The following is an 18915-nucleotide window of genomic DNA, read 5'->3' on the forward strand; positions in this document are numbered from 1 at the left end:
CGGGGCACAGAGAGTGTCTCCCTGCTGTCAGCCCAGGTGCCCTCAGCACCCTCGGGGCATACACAGAGAGTGTCTCCCTGCCAGCCCAGGTGCCCTCAGCACCCTCGGGGCACACACAGAGAGTGTCTCCCTGCTGCCAGCCCAGGTGCCCTCAGCACCCTCGGGGCACACACAGAGAGTGTCTCCCCCCAGCCCAGGTACCCTCGGGGCACACACAGACAGTGTCTCCCCGCTGTCAGCCCAGTTGCCCTCAGCACCCTCGGGGCACACACAGAGAGTGTCTCCCTGCCAGCCCAGGTGCCCTCAGTACACTCGGGGCACACACAGAGAGTGTCTCCCTGCCAGCCCAGGTGCCCTCAGTACCCTCGGGGCACACACAGAGAGTGTCTCCCTGCTGTCAGCCCAGGTGCCCTCAGTACCCTCGGGGCACACACAGAGAGTGTCTCCCTGCCAGCCCAGGTGCCCTCAGTACCCTCGGGGCACACACAGAGAGTGTCTCCCTGCTGTCAGCCCAGGTGCCCTCAGTACCCTCGGGGCACACACAGAGAGTGTCTCCCTGCCAGCCCAGGTGCCCTCAGTACCCTCGGGGCACACACAGACAGTGTCTCCCTGCTGTCAGCCCAGGTGCCCTCAGCACCCTCGGGGCACACACAGACAGTGTCTCCCTGCCAGCCCAGGTGCCCTCAGTACCCTCGGGGCACACACAGACAGTGTCTCCCTGCTGTCAGCCCAGGTGCCCTCAGCACCCTCGGGGCACACACAGACAGTGTCTCCCTGCCAGCCCAGGTGCCCTCAGCACCCTCGGGGCACACACAGACAGTGTCTCCCTGCTGTCAGCCCAGGTGCCCTCAGCACCCTCGGGGCACACACAGACAGTGTCTCCCCGCTGTCGGCCGTGTCGGGGCTGCCCCCCGGTGTCTGCAGACTTGGGACTGGCCCAGGGCTCCTGAGAGGCTCACAGAGGGACCGAGACACATGAGACAAGTGAATTGCCTCTAGATGATTACCTTCTGTATAGAACTCCAAAAGAAAACAACACAGCAGCAAGATGCCCCCACCTATGCTGAGAAGGACCAGTCTTGGTCTAAGCAAGACCCAGTCCAGGTCCCTGGGGTCTGTGCCCCCTGCTCTGCTTCATCCCATACACATACCTATGAGCAAGGTAAGTTCCCACATCAAACACAACTTGAGTGTCGTCCTGTGCAAGCCCAAAGAAGCATCCTCCCTGTCAAGCCATAACTAGTTCCTCAATCACCAAAGGTGGAACTAACACACCAAGGAGAAAATGTAGGCAGACAAAACCCCCAGGGAAGGGGGTTATATAATCAGGGCTCTTTCATGACCTGCTATCAGACAGCAGCACAGGCATGGCACCACTTCACACTCATCCATTCAGACACTGGAAAAATGCAACTTCTTCAAATTCATACCAGGATTGGGTGTATTTTTCCCTCTTACTGACTCCACAATCAAAACAGAGCAAGGACAGAAATATTAAAGTGTGTTTTGTTCTTTTATTTTTCCAAGCTGCAGCTCCTACTTCAAATGTGAACTTTGATCAGTACATTTTAATCACAGCTTAATTTTCTAATGTAGCAAGGTCTGAGTTACTGTCTCACCATGTCACCTAATACTTCTGCATCTCCTGCTTCTCACATTTCCTGTGAAACTTATAAGCAATTTCACTCCCCCAATTCTGACTTTGTTGCTGTTGTTGTTTTGGGGCCAAAAAATTCCAATGATGTCTTTTACATGCTGCTAAAAATACTAATATTCTGCAGGCTACAGGGGAAAAATAAACTGTATGTCAGATTAAATGGGCAATTTTTCAAGACACTTATAAAGTGAAAACTATTCTGAACATCTCTGACCACACTCTAAGAGAATAACAAAGGAAGAGCAGCTTGGTACCACGGGAGGATTTACACAGCAAGAACATATATATTTTGGCATTCACCTCTGCAAAAGCCTCTCTGCAGCCAGAAACACCAGACTTTTGCAAAGGAGCCAGTTTTTAATCTCATCCGTGGAATATGCATATTTGTTTTCTCTTTCTATAAAACTGCAAAAGACCAAATTTAGGAAAAAACTTGAAAGCAGAGAAAATGCTTGATGGCAGTGGGAAGGCTGAAGATGGCAAGAGGCTTCAGTGGCCTTGGGGTGTGACCACAGTGCTGCTGCTTGGGAGAGCAGAGACAGCGCTGCACTCAACGAGGCGCTTGTCAAAGTACTCTGGAGAGGGAACACAACATAGCTTAGCTCTGTACCAGCAGATATTGAAGAGGGTATTTTTATTATTTAATTCTGCATGTGCTCAAACTCCAGAGTAGTTTTGACATCATGATGTTATACAGCCTTTGCTTGAGGGAAATGACATCTTGTGTACATGGAAATTACTGAGATTTATTTTCTGAAAGATTTGATGAAACACAATTTTTTAACTTGATGTAAACAGGCCTCCTATAAATAGGAACAGGCTGTACTGTACCTGCCATGCTTCTTCATATACCTACATATGACTGCATACTTTCTTTTTTTAATATACCACTCAAATTACTTTCTCAACCCTGCCACCCAATTTTCTCCTGAGAGTACTGTATTTTCTTAGCAAAGAGGTTTTTTTTTCCCAAGACAAACACGCAAGATGAAGCTGCTATGAACAGGAATAATATGAAAATGTGAACTGTGCAACAATGGTATTAGGTAATTAACTAGGATATAAGCAACAGAAAGCCCTGAACCATGCACATTTAAATTCAGCCCCAAAACAAAGTTATGAACTAGCTCCTTTTAAAAAGAATGAGTTGAAAACATCCACAATCTGTCATCTCACACTAACACTTGCAGCTTCCAGTCTAGGATTTAAGGAAGTAAAAATTATTACCAACTACAGTAAGCCTAAAAATGTTTAATGAAAATGCACATTACTGCCAACCCATATTCAACATTATCTAGCTATCAACAAACCTGAAATAAAATACCCAATTTTTGAATGAAAGCAACTTTCCTTGAATTAATTCACCAGCTGGAATCTCAAATATTGGCAGCAAGAAGAAAGTATCTGCATCAAAAATCTAAGACTTCATGTTAAAATTGTTCTCCATCAATCAGATTTACTGTTATACCCTTCCCACAAGCCCCATATTTTTTAGGTCAGAGCTGCCAAGCTCCCATTGCCCCACATGGGATAGCACCTTCCAGGACCAGCCTGGCTGGGACAGGGGAGCCTCTGTCCACCAGCCACCAGCCCAGCTCTGCAGCCCTGCTCACTGCCCAGGAGAATTAAGCATTTCCCATGGCCCAGCAGCAGTGCTGCTTGTGACACAGCCCAGGACACACACACGTCCCCTGTCACCCCCAGCCACAACACCATGTCTCACACTTATCAATTCATCAGCAATCACCCTGCCAGTGCTTGAGAGATGGGCTTTTGAAATGAAAATATCAGCAAAATCTCTTCTCAGCAAACACAGCATAGCAACATGTTCTCAGTCTCAGCCTGGATTTGGATTTGAGGATATTCTGGAACCCAGATTTTAAATGTTTTGTACTGTAGAACAGTATCTACTCAAGCCATTTCAGATTAAGACTACATGTTTGTAGTTGGTTTCTATTTGGTGGAAGGTCACTGAAAAAGCAGAAATGGGTTTAGGTGAATATGTGCTCTCATTCTGACTATGTCCACTTAACTTTAAATAGAGACTGCTGCTAGGAGAAGAAAAAAAGGCAAGTTATGACACACTGTACTTCACTACCACTCTGGCCTCTATCAGAGTGAAACTGCTGCTGTGGAATAAGGTAAAAAAGTTACTTACTACACTGCTGAAACACAACAAGTCACCGTTCCTGTTTCATGTTCTATTTTAAAAGCACATTTAAACGTAGTATTTTATGTCTTTAGCCATCTATGGTACCAGCCTGCAATTTTTGCTTTAGGGGAACAGTTTTAAAGGAAAAGCATATACATCTATGCAAGTGAAAATGCTTATACATCTGCTAAGGCAAAAGCCTGTAACAAGGTACACCTGCAGTCTGCACCACCTCCCAGCAGAGCACTTTGAAAGCTACAACTCACTTGTAAAGCTTCTACTAGTTGTAACAGTGACTCACACACCGGCACGCCCTGGAATAAACCTGGCCATGCAGTGAAAGCAACTAAAGCAAGCTGTGAGAAGTTGAGTAAGCCCCATCAGGGCTTTTTAAGTGCATGAAACAGGCACCTTGACACACTTCAAACCACACAGGCAAAGGGCTTGAAGCAACCTGCCCATCCTGGCTGCCTGGTAGAACGTGGGGGGACAGTCAGCAGCTGCAAGCCAAGAGAAGCTGTCATCAGAGGCTCTTTTCCCACATGCTCAAAGCCTTTCAGAAGCAAAGCCACAGCATTACACCACTGCACACACCTACCATGCACAGCCAAAGCAAGCATGGCTTTGTGACTGCTCCACCAAAGCCTGAGGAAACCTCAAAGCCCCCCAGGGCACGCAGGAGGGGCTGTGGGCTCTTACAGGTGGGCACGGGCATGCCTGGCTGTGTGCCCATGAGGTGACAAGCCAAGGAGGAAGTGATGGCCACGTGCTGCTGACTGCAGGCAGAGCTTTTGCTTTGTGAGAACCAGCCCCATGCAGAAGTCAACCTGCTCCTGAGGCCATGGTGCAAGACAGGCCAGCATCCCCATCTCCAGTGTGGCAGCTGCTGCAGCATTTTTTTACTAGACCCCTAAATTTGTACTCCAAAATGGACAACACATTCAGTGCACTTGCATCAAGGACTTCTGCTGACCCCCCTATGCAGATTCTCTCTCGTTAACAAACCCAGACTGCAAACATTCCGGCCAGTACCAGCTTCAAAACACTTCACTGGACTGTGCATCCCTGACCTTAGCTCAATTCCGGCACACAATTACATCCCTGCTACCAGAAAGGAAATCAAGACCTGCACTCACAAAGTGAATTACAGCTTCAGGAATGAAATTACTATCCAGCAGGATGAACCAAGATACAGGAGATCCTGTTTGCATATTTATTTCCTTGACTACGACCCAGGAGAACACAAGCAAGCTTTTTTGTTTGTTTGTTTTAAGAGCATAAGGAGCACTAAGCCAGCTGAATTGCAGGAAGGTTTGTTTTAACTGTCTTGGGGTCTTTGAAAATGACTGCCCATAGATCACTTTAGATGAATCACAGATGTGCTACAGAAAATTCAAATGATCTCCTGTCCTAGTAAACTTGCATTGTATCTGAAACTGCACAGGATGCTGCGCTGGATAAAACCACAGTCACCTCCCTCAGCAGAGGTAGTGGGAACACCAAGAGAGAACCTCAACCTCCACTGCAACTCACTTTGATGCCACCAGCAATTACCCCAACAAACCAGAGCATCCAGCATCATTGTAGATGAGATCCTGCTGATTTACTAGCACGTGTAACCACTGTATATGACAGCTCTCAGTGCGATTCTCATTTGCTCCAGAGCCAGTTTATGAGCTTGGAGAAGACAGGATGAAAACATAACCCAGCTCCAAGCAATGTGCCCTTACCTGAGCCTTGTATCAGGTGCCAAGATTCATCAGTTCAGTTGGAGTTGTCCACTCCCCCGAAGGCATCTACCTGGCAGGAGCCAGTGGTCTCTGCTGCAGGGCGGTGAGGACCCCCAGTTGCCAGAGCCCACCGGTCAAAAGCCTTTCGGCTCACCCCCACGGCCCCAGCTTCACGTGGCTGATCTCCTCCACCTTCGTCCTCTGCCACGTGAGAGCTCACCGCAGATGGCTGGGAGAAGAGGCAAGGCAGGAGGCAATCCACACTCTCTTGTCCCCCAGCCTCACTGCAAAGGAAATAAGAAGTTGATCAGTTTTCCAGTTCTGGGACAGCAAAGGCACCATCCTTTACCAACACAGGGGTCTTTGAACACAGAGGAAAGGAAGGTTCCTTTGGAGCTGGTGGGGAAGGAATAGGCTGTAACTACAGGGCATACAATGGCAGAAAGTAAACTGCACTTGTGTAAATTGCAAAAAAACCCTGCTGTGGTTTTTCTTGCCATTTTCCACCCTGCTTAGGTCGCAGGGTTTCCTGTGAAGGTCTGAGAGCCCAACACACCTTTTTACCAGCAGGCACGTGGCACTGGTAGCTCAGCAGGCAGAAGATGCCCCCTACCCAAGCCAAAGGCACAGTATTACATTCTACTTCAGCTAATCTAAGATTATGTTGCCCCCAAGAAGGGCTGCAATGGAGAGTTCAGGCCATTCCTTCAGGACTTGGGTCAGGTTAAGACCAAGACGCATCACTGACTTGCATGGTAGAAGAGCTGGCACCAGCTGTGCCACCTGAGCCACCTTCCAGCATTGGCAGTTCTCCTTGATACATCCAAACAGCTACACAGTCCAAAGGACAGCAGAGCCCAACACAGAGCTATCACTTACAAAAACCAACTTTTTAGTTCTCACCTTCAGCAACTCAGAGAAGCAATATGCTAATTCCACAAGTGTGAAATCAAGACAGCATCCCAACATATGACACTCTGCTTGAAATCAGCAAGCACTGGGCAGAGGAAGAACAGCTCACTTCTGCCATGAGCCGCCACTTTAATAACACCACCTCTCTTCCAATCCCCCTCACAAACACCAGCAAATGGACTTTTCCACACAATCCTGAGCTGTCCTGTGCTGAATTTCCCTGTTGTCACCTTTCCAGAACTCAGACACAATGACTTGGAGGCCTTAAAGTGCAGAAGGCCTCACATCCTTTCAGGCCACCATTATAATCAAGCAACCCATTACACAGATTATACTTTATATATGTTATCACCTAGTAGGTTATAATGTGTCTTTTACACATTCAAGGCAGATTACACACATTTGCCTCTATTCTCCCAGTTTGCACCAAGCTTTTACAGTACAATTGCAAGCTGTGGTGACAAGACTTTGCTGCTAGACTACAGAAATATCAAAAAACCCAAATAAATTAGCCAAGTCTTCTAGTTATAGAAATAACTAAAAAGCCATGTAAACCTGCAACTATATGCTACCCATCCCCTCAACATGAGCAGCACTACCAATAAATAAAACCTCTTTTAACCCTCTCCCCACCATCCCTCTTCCTTTGCTCCCAGTACTTACACCCTGCTCTCATTCTCACACACGTTTTTGGTGCCTTGGCGCTCTTCTCCCCAAGGATGGAGCTGGGAGGAGATAAACTGGAGGGCTGATAAAGAGCTTTGGCCTCCTCCCTGCTTATGCTCAGTAGGCCCAGCCTTGGTGCTTCTGCACAGCTCAACTGTTGCAAAGTCAGAAGATGCAGCTTTGGACTAAACCCTCTGAACAGAGCAGTGAGTCTATAAGCAATTCTTTGTCAGCTTCTATTTTTAGACCTCACAGGGAATAAAAGAGCACCCAAACATTTTTTAAACTCTTTTTCATGTAAGCTCATCTTCTAGAGACAACAATAGCCAAAAAAATAAAATCCAGACAAAGGACTGCACAAAAATCAAAGATGCGTGAGTTATTTTTAAAAGCATCATTATTTAAATGATTTTTCATTTGAAAAAAATAAGCAGACTGAAGAATGCAAAGGTCCACATGCTTCTTTTGGGAATTGAAGAATTGAAGATTAATTTTCTCTCTGCATTCCCTCCTTTTTTTATTCCAGTGTCTATAAAAAGGGAAAAAAAGAAAAAGCCAGAGGGGAAAAAAAAAAATCTCTTTTTCGGGTGATGCACTGACCTGGAAGGGAACTATATCAACACAGAGCTTAGTAACGGGCTTCTTCTGTTTGCTTAAGACTGGAAAAGCAGTTTGCATTTCTTTAACCATAAACTAAAGAAAGCTACAATGATGGTCATTCTCCACTTGGACATGCATTCCTCTTAAAACACTGTATTTTATTCTTTATGGTACATGTAGCAACACTACAGGACACGCTACTCTTCCCTTGTCATTCTTGCCTTCAGCTATACTTGGCAATTTTGGGTAAGCTAAAGGCTCCTTTTGCTATTTAAAACTCTCCCTGGTTCTGGCATGGCAGGGCACAGTCAGCTCGAGGCCACCTACCCCCAACATGTGCCTGAAGCAGCAGGGTGAGGACACGTGTCCTGGCTGATATCCAGGATGTCACCCTGGGCACTGTGGAGTTAGTGATGTTCCCTAGCCAAAACCAAAGGAACAAGGATGCAAACATAATGTACCATGCTGCCAGCACCCTGTGCTCTCTTTGGCACAGACATGCAGCATCTTTTTTTAAACACATACAAGGAAATAACAAATGTACCGTTATATAAAGTTGCTGGTACAGCAACCAATGAAATAAAAGAGTAGGAAGTTAAAACTCCACTAAAAAGATGCAGCTTGTCTGTGAAAAAATTGTCCAAAATAATTATTGAGGCAAATTACTTGTATGCTGCAGATACATGAGTTGAAGTGAGATCTATGCTGACTCTGTGTGTCTTATACTGCTTTCCAGAGCCTCTGGCTTCACCTCTTTTTCAGGAAGAGAGGGATCTTCAGCCATTAGCCTGACCCCAACTAATGCCCAGCCCCTAGGAGCCACCCTCATTCCTTCAATCACTTAAATGAGTTTAATCAGCTCACACTGCCTCCAAATACAGAACCCTTGCGGGAAATTATTTGTCTTTGGCAGCCTCTGCAGAGGACACTCCCTGACCATTTTACTGGCAGTATCCTGGACTTACATTACCTTCAAACAGCATCTCCAGATGCTAATGCACGAGCTTTTGTTAACTTGTTCTCTTCAATCAAAGCCCCATGCAAGCAAATCCAGTAACAGAAAACTTGAGGGAAACAACAAGTATTTGATCCAACACCGGAAAGTTCTGATAAAACGTCTCCCAAAGCTTTTTTTAACAGCCCTGGAACTATATGCAGGACAGCATTCGAATACATTATTTTTTAAGTTCCATGAAAGGAATCTTTTTAATCACAACATAACTTTTCTGTTTCTGCTTGTTGTTAACTCCTAAAATCACCCCAACTTAAGAAATACAGGATTTTTTTTTTTGTGCATGTGTGTGCAAACACTACATTTTATTAAAAATCATAGAATCATAAAATGGTGTGGGATGGAAGGGACCCTGGAGATTGTTTAATTCCCAATCCTCATGCCAAGGACAGGGTGCCATTCACTAGACCAGGTTGCTTAGGGCCCCATCTGGCCTGGCCTTGAACACTTCAGGGATAGGGCATCCACAAACTTTCTGGGCAACCTGTCCCAGTGCCTCACCATCCCCTGAGTAAGGAATTTCTTCCTAACATTTAATCTCTCTTCTTTTAGCTGGAAATAATTCCCCTTGTCCTATCCATATGTGCCTGTGTAAAAAGTCACTCTCCCTCTTTATTTCTAAGCCCTCTTTCAGTATTAGAAGGTCCCCTAAGGTATCCCTGAAACCTTCTCTTTTCTGGGCTCTCTACCTGTTCTCATAGAAAAGGTACTCCAGCCCTCTGATCATCTCTGTGCCCTTCTCTGTACCTACTCTAACAGGTCCATGACTTTTTCATGCTGACAACTCCAGAGCTGGACATAGCACTCCAGGTAGGGTCTCATGAGGGCAGAGTAGAGCAGGAGAACCCCCTCCCTCATCCTGCTTTGGGTGCAGCCCAGGGTGCTTTGGCTTTCTGGTCTATGAGCATACACTGCTAGCTCATGAAGAGCCAGCTCCAAGACAGAATCCTGAGGGATATCACTTGTCACTGGCCTCCACCTGGACATAGAGCCACTGACCACAACTCTCTGACTACCTCCAGCTAGCCAATTTCTTTTCTACCCAGCAGTCCACCCTTCAATTCCCCATCACTTCACTTTAGAGATGAGGGTGTCATCTGAGATCAAGTCAAAGGCCTTACAGATCTCTAGGTAGATGACACCAGTTGGTCTTCTTCCCTGGTAGAGTGTTGCAGTCAACTCCACCAGAGAATGCCACCAGGTTGGTCAGACACAATGTGCCCATAGTGAAGCTGTGCTGGCTGTGAGATCACCTCCTCATTTTTGCACGTGCTTGAGCACTGCCTCCATGAGGATCTGCTCCATGATCTTCCTAGGCACAGAGGTGAGGCTCACTGATCTGTAACCAGGGTCCCCCTTTCTACCCTTCTTAAAAACAGATGTGATGCTTCCCTTTGTTCCAGTCATCAGGGACTTCATCTGACCACTGCGAATTTTCAAACATGATGGAAAATGACTTGCCAACCACATCACCCAGTTCCCTCAGAATCCTGGAATGCATTCCATAGGCCCCATAGACTTGTGCTTATTCAGTTTCACCAGATGGTCTTGAATGTGGCTCTTTGCTTAACTGGGAGGGACTTCACTCCCCCAGCTCGCACCTGAGAGACATGGAAAGCCTGACTACCAATGAAGAATGAAGCAAAGAAATTGCTAAGTACATAAGCCGGATCCAGATCTGTTATTATCAGCTTTCCCTCCTCATAGTTGCTGTCTTCCCTTTGAGGGAATTGTCCAGACAAGAATTCCTCCCCTCTTCTCTTATTGGAAAACATGTTCATAAAATCCAACCATAGGTAAAGAGGTAATGCAGAGATAATACTTTAGCTTATGAAACAGCAAGGGCCATGTAGGATACCCTGTTAAAAGCACCTTTTCAGATTAGGAGTTAATATGAAAATAACTCAAGGATTCTTGTGATTTTGAACAGTGTTGAAATCAATATCTGTCCCATTTGGTCATGGCTTCAAAACACATCTCACAATTGGTGTGTATTTGGCTGTTAGCATTTTACTGTGGTTGATATAAAACTAAACCTGCCACAGACAGACACTGCTTTCCAGACAGGAAAAATTAAATGGTACCAATATTTTGGAGCAAGCCATATTATTTCACTAGCAGTTTCTGTATTTAAGTTATAAGTACAATGAAATGATGCCCAGGGTGGAAGAACACCAGGTGGGTTGGTGCTGGATGCCTGCCACTGTGGAGCCCAGGATCCAAGGGGATGTACAACTGAGGGAGCCAGGTGACACGGACAGACATCAAACCAGATGCCACCTTTCCATTTCTAGGTTTTCAGAGGCATTCAGCACCTTTGATCAAACATGCTTGAGAAAGCAACATAAAGAACTTCAGAAAAGCCCGAGCTCAGAACCACAGTGGATCTATTACCAACATTTACTTTTTTGCATGTCCCCAGCACTTCTGCTGTGAATAATGGAGATAAAAGCAAGTCAGAGGGGACCAGAGCAGGCTCAAGTCTGTCGACAGAAATACTTGAGAAAAGTTTTTCCAGTGAAAGCCAGAGCTTGCATGAAGGGAGTAACAGTCTGAATGGAAGAACTAAAAAACTCACAAAACCTTTTCTTGAATGAGATAAAAAGCAGAGGGGAAAGTTTAAAAAAGCAGAAGGAGAAGTTTAAGTACATGAGAGCTTGTGGCCATTATATAAAGACAAGCATTTGGTATGATGGAGGCCCATGCAAGGCTGTCCAGAAAAACAGCAGCAGATGCTGTTCTCTCCAGGAAACAAACACAACTCAAGTATCACCTGCAATTCAAGTATCACCTGCAGCTCTACTTAGCTGAAAACATGCTCAGCTGAAGAAAAAAAAAAGAAAAAGGTACTTTGAACTTGAAAGGTACATTTACCTTAAAAATGCTTTAACATTTACCCCCACAAAGCAATAACTGGACATTTCACTTTAAACAGTTCACTTATACACACGAAAACTCAGTTGCCTGCTACAAAAGGCATTTGCAAGCAGGATGATGATTTCCTCAGCAGCTTGGGAAATGAATCTTCCTGTTCCAAGATCAAAACCTGGGAGACCACAATGTATCCTACTAAAGGGCAGCTGGACTCTGCACTGTGCAAGAAAGCTTGGAAAAGGGAAATTACAAATAAATACGCATCTAAGGGCACTGAAGTGCCCTTTGATAAGAAAGAAACTTTTTTTCCCTAATATAAAAAATGGGTCCAACACAAAGTATAAAATGCCTACTTGAGTTAGAACATGCCTGCAGGCCTTCAGATAAGACTTCAAATCTAATATTGCATGGGAGCTTCTGCCTTTTTATTAAACAAAGTATCAAGTTCTTCAGCAGGAAGGATCCTTCCAGAGAACAGAGATCAGAGCTGGTTCACACTTTATCATCACTGTCAGTTGAGTACAGGGGCCTCCCTTTAATTTAAAGTGCAGTTGCTTCAATCTTGACCTGGCTGAATACAAATTAAGGACTCCATCTCCCTGTTTCCCACTTCACATGAAAGCTTGGACCTAGATTTTCATCTTGGCCACAGACCTTCCTTTAGCATCTGCTTCACACAGATGCACTGCTGCAGCAAAACAAAAGTCATGCCTTTCCCACTCACTTTAAGCAGCCCTTCCTCAAGGATATCTCCCCTGCTAGAGAAATCTGTGCACTAAATCTCTTTTCCAGCAGTAAAGCCTGTGCTGTGTTATAGCTACTACATGTTTCTCCCACTTCCTTCCATTGACAGCAAACAAAAGCTTGTTGCTCACTGTTATCAGAAAATATTTGCTTTCCCAGATTATTTCTGCCTCCCCTTGTTTCAGAAGGGTTTTAGTAGAGTAACAAGCTCACTCCCAACAAAAAGCAGCAGGGGGTGATTTGAGACAGAGGCCTTTCGGAGCCCACCCAGTAAATCCAGCCCAGACTGGGGACAGCCAATGCTGCCCTTCCCAGCTCCATCCAGCACCTCCTCCATCCCCTTACAGGTCCTGTGGAGAAGATGAGGTTCCAGCAGCATGGCCTGAAGGAGATGGGGCCCCTTTTGCACCACTTCAAGTGGCTGCCCCTGTTCTCCAGCTACAAACCATCCCCAGAAGACACTGTGCCCATCCCGAGTATCTGCTGTACTCTAAATATGCTCCTTTGAGAACCTGCTCTTCTCACCACACACTGCACTTCCTTCCTGCCAGATCCCTTATCACCCTGTGTCATCCCCAAACGACACAGATGAAGCTTCCACTCTTGCTGGTGCTGCTCCTTTATTCAGTAACCAAAGGAAACAGTCTCACACCAGGCACTAAGCCTGTGGCACTTCTGCTAATCAGTTATGATGAATTAAACCCAGGTGTGACACGAAAACAGAGCACCAAGATTACAGTTCCCAAATAAGCACTACTCAGTCACTCATTATATTTAATTTAATCTTTTTTTAGGCAACCAGAGTATCAAATGTCAGGTCCTAAACCTAAGAAGGGCACCAAAAGTCCAAGTATTATTCAGGATATGAAATGCTCAAGTCTGGCCACCCAAACTGACACATTGCAGACTCATGACTGAAACCTGCCCGTGACTGCCAATGCCAAGCCCAAACAGCTTTCATCCACAGGCAGGGTTCCCTGCAATGAAAGGATTACCCAGACAACCACTTTGTGTCCCAAATTTGATGTAAGGGAAAATGCACAACCAGCACCTACAGGAGCTCAGCACCAGCCCTGCACCATCTCCTGATGAAAGCTCCCAGGAGGCCTTAACTCTGGCCTTCATTTTGTCATAAGACTATGCTGAAGAGAGATTTCAAAAATATGAGCTTCAAAATAAGTAAGTAATTTCTTGGTCCAAGAACATGGGGGCAGGGAGAGTGGTGCAGAAAGGACCACTTTGGCACGTTTCTGATGCTGAATGATCCATAACATCTTTCAAGCAAGATCCCCTTTACTGTGGCAAGCCCTGCCCAGCCCCAGAGAGTGTGGGACTTGCAAGCACCCCACACCACACAGCCCACGGTCCCCAGCCAGTGGCCCAGGATGTGGGCTCGGTATTTTGGGGAGCAGCAACCTTTTACTTTTTCCAGACCCAAGGCTGGACATGTGGTCCTAACACCTCCAGTAGACTTGGTTGGCATTTCTGACTGTGCCTCTGGTCATTAAAAAGGAACCACAGCATAAAAGGACTTGCTAGAAAGCAAAACGGCCTCAGCTCATTTAATTTATTAGCAATTAGAAGAATCCACTGATCACTGATCTGGGTTCTGAAAAAAAAAATTATATAAACAAGTAAACAACCACTTCAACACCTTCCTCATCCCTTCAGCCAGACACCCCTCCAGCCCCACCATCAGGTTCTTCCTGGAGAACTTTCCTGATACACTCTGAGATGGAGCGGCACACCACAGATACAGCATAGCCAGACCACTCTTGCCTGCCCTTCCTTCAGCTTGCTTTCACATGTATTTATTATATACCGTCAGCTTCATTGCCTTCTTCCCACAATAACACCGGAGCCAAGTGTGGGGAAACACATAACTGCTATTCCCTTTGGAGAGCCAGACCATTTCCATGGGTAGCTACTGAGATACAGACAACGTCAGCAACCCAACCTGAAAATGCTTCTTCTCTCCTATCTTTCATATCACCTCTCTTTGAGAAAATTTTTTCACAGCACCTTTGATGTTCACAAAAAACCAGGATCAGCTCACTGGTCCCTCAAGATCTGTGCTTCCTTTTCAGTCTGCCAGCAAGAGGTGAGGAGAAGCCCAGCAGCTGCTGGATGATGAAGAACTTCAGGTTTCACATGGGAATTTACTGGCTCTCTTATCTCAGAAGCAACATTTGCAGGTAAATCCCAAGAGACTCCAGACAGTCAGGCACACCCCAAAACCCCAAACCATAAAGACTTGAAATTTAAACTGCCATCTCTTACACCTGCCCTTCCACGGGATTCCTGCACTACAGCATCTCTATCTGCGCATCATTCCTGTTCAAGATTTCCTCTTTCAGCTATTTAAACCTTGATTCTGTTTTCAACTGCTTTTAAGAAGCAGGCAGTGTGAATTAGACAGCTGCTACAGCCAGAGGGAAAGCTGAATCCCAAGCCATCTCTCTGACCCGGGAAAGGTCCTTCACAAGGTACACCCAACTCTAACATTGCACCCCTCTTAGGCACCAATATCCATCAGAACACAGATTCCCATAGTTCTTCTGCCAATGGGCTGCTCCTCCCTTTTCTTCTCCCCCCATCTTTGTCTGAAAAAGCTTCTAAAAAACTCTAAGGAAAGTGTTAAAGAAATGTATTATTAGAAGAAGGTCACAAAACAACAACTTGAGAATAGCTGCAGCTAAAAATACCCAATCTCCACACACCATCTTTAGAGAAAACATTATCAGATGTCACTTCCCAGTGGTAAAAACATATTTGTTTTTTAATTAAGGTTGTATTTTGGACACTGGATTTTTTCTTTTTTTTTTTGCCAGAGACCACAACAAGACACCCCAGGAAAGTATCCTCAAAGATCCCATTTTTCTGTGCGACCTGATTGAAACACTCTCAGAAACTGGCACCTGCAAATTTGCATTTTCTTTTAACACCACCAAACTTTGGAAAATAACTTTCTAAAGAGAAAAAAGTATTTTGGCCACTCATACAATGTTGCAGAGTACTTGTACAATATGGATTTATTTTGAGATTTTATTACTTCAGAGTATCAAGAAGGTCAATATGGGAAGAACAAGTGTAGCGGCAGTGCAGAGCAGGTATCAGCACAGAGCTGGAAACTGCCACTCATCTAACCCAGATTCTAGACAGGACTGGAAAAATCTGCATTATGGATACACTGAATTAGTAAGTCTACTGCTCAAAGTCTCCCAGATGTAAGAGCAATAGCCATGATGTATGTCAATCTTAGGGCTTACTTCAACAGTAGGATGAGCAGAATCAAGGAAGTCAGTTAAACTCTCCCAGCACAGACTTCCCATTGATTAAATAAACTCTGGTTTATTGATCACATAAAAAAATCACCCAGGAGTTACTGCAGGCCACTAAGAAAGCATCTGTGATAACATTTTAACAAACTAAGCACATACAAGGGGAAGCTTAGCACACCACAACATACTTTCTTCTCCAATGATGTAAATTAAACTGAGGAATAACTTCTCCAGAAGGTTCACAAATCTCATTCAGATCATACTCACTTCTTTTTAACCCTTAACAAATATACACCTTTCCCCCACTCAGAAATACTCAAACCAATACTTTTTAAAGAAATCACTCACAAAATAATTTTGACAGCGCATTACTTTGGTGGCCAACTTCTGCTCTGCTGCCCCCCACCCAATGGCTCTTTTCCTCCACCATAAAACAAGCAGTAGATCTCATATGTGCCCACTCCCACTGCTTTCTGCCTGTCCATGCAGGCTTTTTTAACTTCACCTGCTTCCCTGGTAAAGTTATTTGAAACTGGCCTGATGCAAAATTTGGTAGCATCAAAGAGATTGAGCGTGCAAGCCTCCTGCTTCCCTGAGAAGTCAAGGTGAATACCCACCAAAGAGCACTGCAAAGGACTAACCTGCAAGTGATGAGTAGGAAGACAGACAGACCACCACAGCTATATTCTACTGCTAAAACATTTGCTAAAGATGCATCAGTGTGCTGGGGGGGCCTCCCTGCCCTGTCCCCAAAGGAGGAGGAAGACTGGGGTTATTTTGAAGGACAGCCACTGAACACAACTACAGGAGTGTACTGGGAAAGGGGCAGGGCTCAGATTCACAGCCACCACCTCCCTCTGTCCGCTCAGCCTGGAGGAACTTGGAAGACCATGCCCTCATGATGTCATTAGTGGGCTGGTGTCTAAATAAAGGAAGCTTTTTATAGAATTTCTCACTGACAAACTTATTCTGGTAAACCCCGATGGCCAAGACGTCAAGCAGAAGGGAAGGAAAAGGGAAAACAATACCCATAGCCTTGCTGGGGCCTGGACAGGTGGGTGGTGTCTCAGGAAAGAAACCCAGACAACCTAAACAAGTTTACTCCCTCATACCTGCTTGTTGGATAAAGAGCACAGGGAAGAGCAGGGCACAATGTAAGGGAGATGTGCTTTTACACCATCTGTCACAAGGACACACAGCCTGTTTTGGCATCAGGGTAGGGGGTTAAAGGATGAAGATGAGGAGAGAGGATAGTGAGAGAAAAAAAACTTTGCTTAAAGAGAATAAATAAAACGTACTTCCATGTCAGATGGGTTTTCCAGCTTCATATTAATCACGTGGCAATTACTGTGCTTCCTAAGAGCAAACTGGGGGTATCTGCATACTCAGAAGATTCTTGGCTGCAAATGCCTTAAGCTCAAATCATCAGCTAATACCATTTGCTGGAAGTTCCAAAAAACAAAAAAACCGAAAACCGCACGAAATAAAAAAAAAATCTAACAAAAGGAAAGCAAAGTTTTCACGTATGCCCGCACGTCATCCTCTTCTTCGTAATTCTTCATCACTTCCAGAGCGCTACGGAGCAGTTCCCCTTCCTCCCCCTGTTCTGCCGTGCCTCTTCAGCCGGGCATCCACACGGAGAGCAGTTGCAATCACCCGGTGACTCATGCTGCAGTAATGTGGGTGGGAACTGCTCCCATGCCCAGCTCCTAAGGACACAACCTTTTATGGTATTTTTAGCGTGGAAGCTGTTGTGGTTTGTAGCACTTTGCCTTTTGTCTTTCAAGAAAAGAGCTCACAGTTCCCCCCGGGGCTTCAAGGATGCAGCGGTGGAACCCAGGCAGGTGATGAGCAAGCCAACCCTGGAACTTCCACAGCCAGCCGCGGTAGGGATGCTCAAGGACGTCACACCACGGCCAATCCACAGGCTCGCCCGTCCAGGCAGCGGGTCCTTGGGTGGCTGCACCAGCCAGCAATCTCCGAAGAGTGGGGCATGTGTGCCATCTGTTCTGTGGACACTTTAGCTACTGCAGCCCAACTTTGTAGGGAGTTGTCCCCCGAGTCCTAACCACCTTGGGACAATACACTAACAAGCTCATCCTGGCAAGCCATCAGACATTTAGTTTTTACCCTTGATGGGCTGCTGGTATATGAAAAGCTGGCAGGTCCCATCTGTCTTCCCTCAATTAACTTAAAACTACATCTCCCCAGAAAGTAGAAAATAAACTGTAGAGTTTTTACTCCATACAAACGAGGTGAAATGGGACAAGAGGTTACTAGGAGAAAGCAGATAGGGATGTTACACTGAAACCAGGTTAAAGCATCAGGGAGAAGTGCAGTGGCAGAAAAGCCACTTTCTGGACCCCAAGTTTGAGGACCACAGCACATGGGACTTAAACTTGCCAAGATAAAAAAGCAGGCTCAGCTGTGCTCTTTAAAAGCTGAGGGTCACACATGAGATTAAAAGAGTATCCCAACATTACCCCATAGGGCTTGAAACAGGACTCTGGCTGCAGACATGCAGCAGATTGCTTTACAGGACAGCCCTCTGCTTCCCCTTGCACCTGAAGCATTATTTGCTGTAGAAGAGAAAGGCATGAAAATTTTTGCATCCCCAATCACAACTCTGAACAGCTATTGATTTTAGGCCTTTCAAAGTTATTAAATTCAAGAGGAAATTAAATTATAATCTGCACATGCCTAAGAAGTCTAGGAGAAAAGCTAGCAGGATAAAAAAGCAGTAACCAAACCTCCTGACACAACGCTACTGACATTAAAGCTATTATTTTATTTCTTCTGAAACTCCAGTGAGCTCACTGGAGTGAGCCTACCAGTGGGGCCAGATCAATGACAGACAACCCACACAGGCAGATTTCACCAAGTGGGAAGCACCAGTGAAGAGCTGCTCTGGAGTGACTTCTCAGGTATGAGAGACACAGTGAAGGTGAAGTCTGAGGGACATTTGTGTGGGCAAGCACTGCACAGCCCACAACATACCTTGGAGGTGAGCCAACAGCACTAGAGAAAAATCCTCCAGCTCTAATGCAGGTTTAAAGGTCTCTCAGTGCATGCCCTGGGCACAGCAAACCCCAGCATTTGCCAAACAAGATGCCCCACACCAGGGGGACAGCAGGGCTCCCTAGACAGACCAAGATGGAATCTTTTGCTCCTCAAAGGAGATGAAGTACATTTCCAAATTTAGGATGTCTTCCTGCTCTTAGATAACAGATCAAGATTACAGAATTAAACTTAAAAAAAAAATGGTCACGTGAAAGGCTCCATCCTGT

The 18915-nt window shown here is 45.5% G+C and overlaps 1 protein-coding gene across 4 annotated transcripts in view; it reads right to left on the bottom strand.

The window, feature by feature from the left end:
* LOC129121247 (uncharacterized) overlaps positions 1-18915 on the bottom strand; it is a 77573-nt gene that overhangs the window by 26480 nt on the left and 32178 nt on the right. For all 4 annotated transcript variants that reach the window (XM_054634378.2, XM_054634381.2, XM_054634377.2 and 1 more), the window contains one exon: positions 5540-5823. The gene's annotated coding sequence lies outside the window, so the exon portion shown is untranslated. The remainder of the gene's footprint in view (positions 1-5539; positions 5824-18915) is intronic.

The sequence above is a fragment of the Agelaius phoeniceus genome, chromosome 6, assembly GCF_051311805.1.
Source record: "Agelaius phoeniceus isolate bAgePho1 chromosome 6, bAgePho1.hap1, whole genome shotgun sequence".
NCBI lineage: Eukaryota > Metazoa > Chordata > Aves > Passeriformes > Icteridae > Agelaius > Agelaius phoeniceus.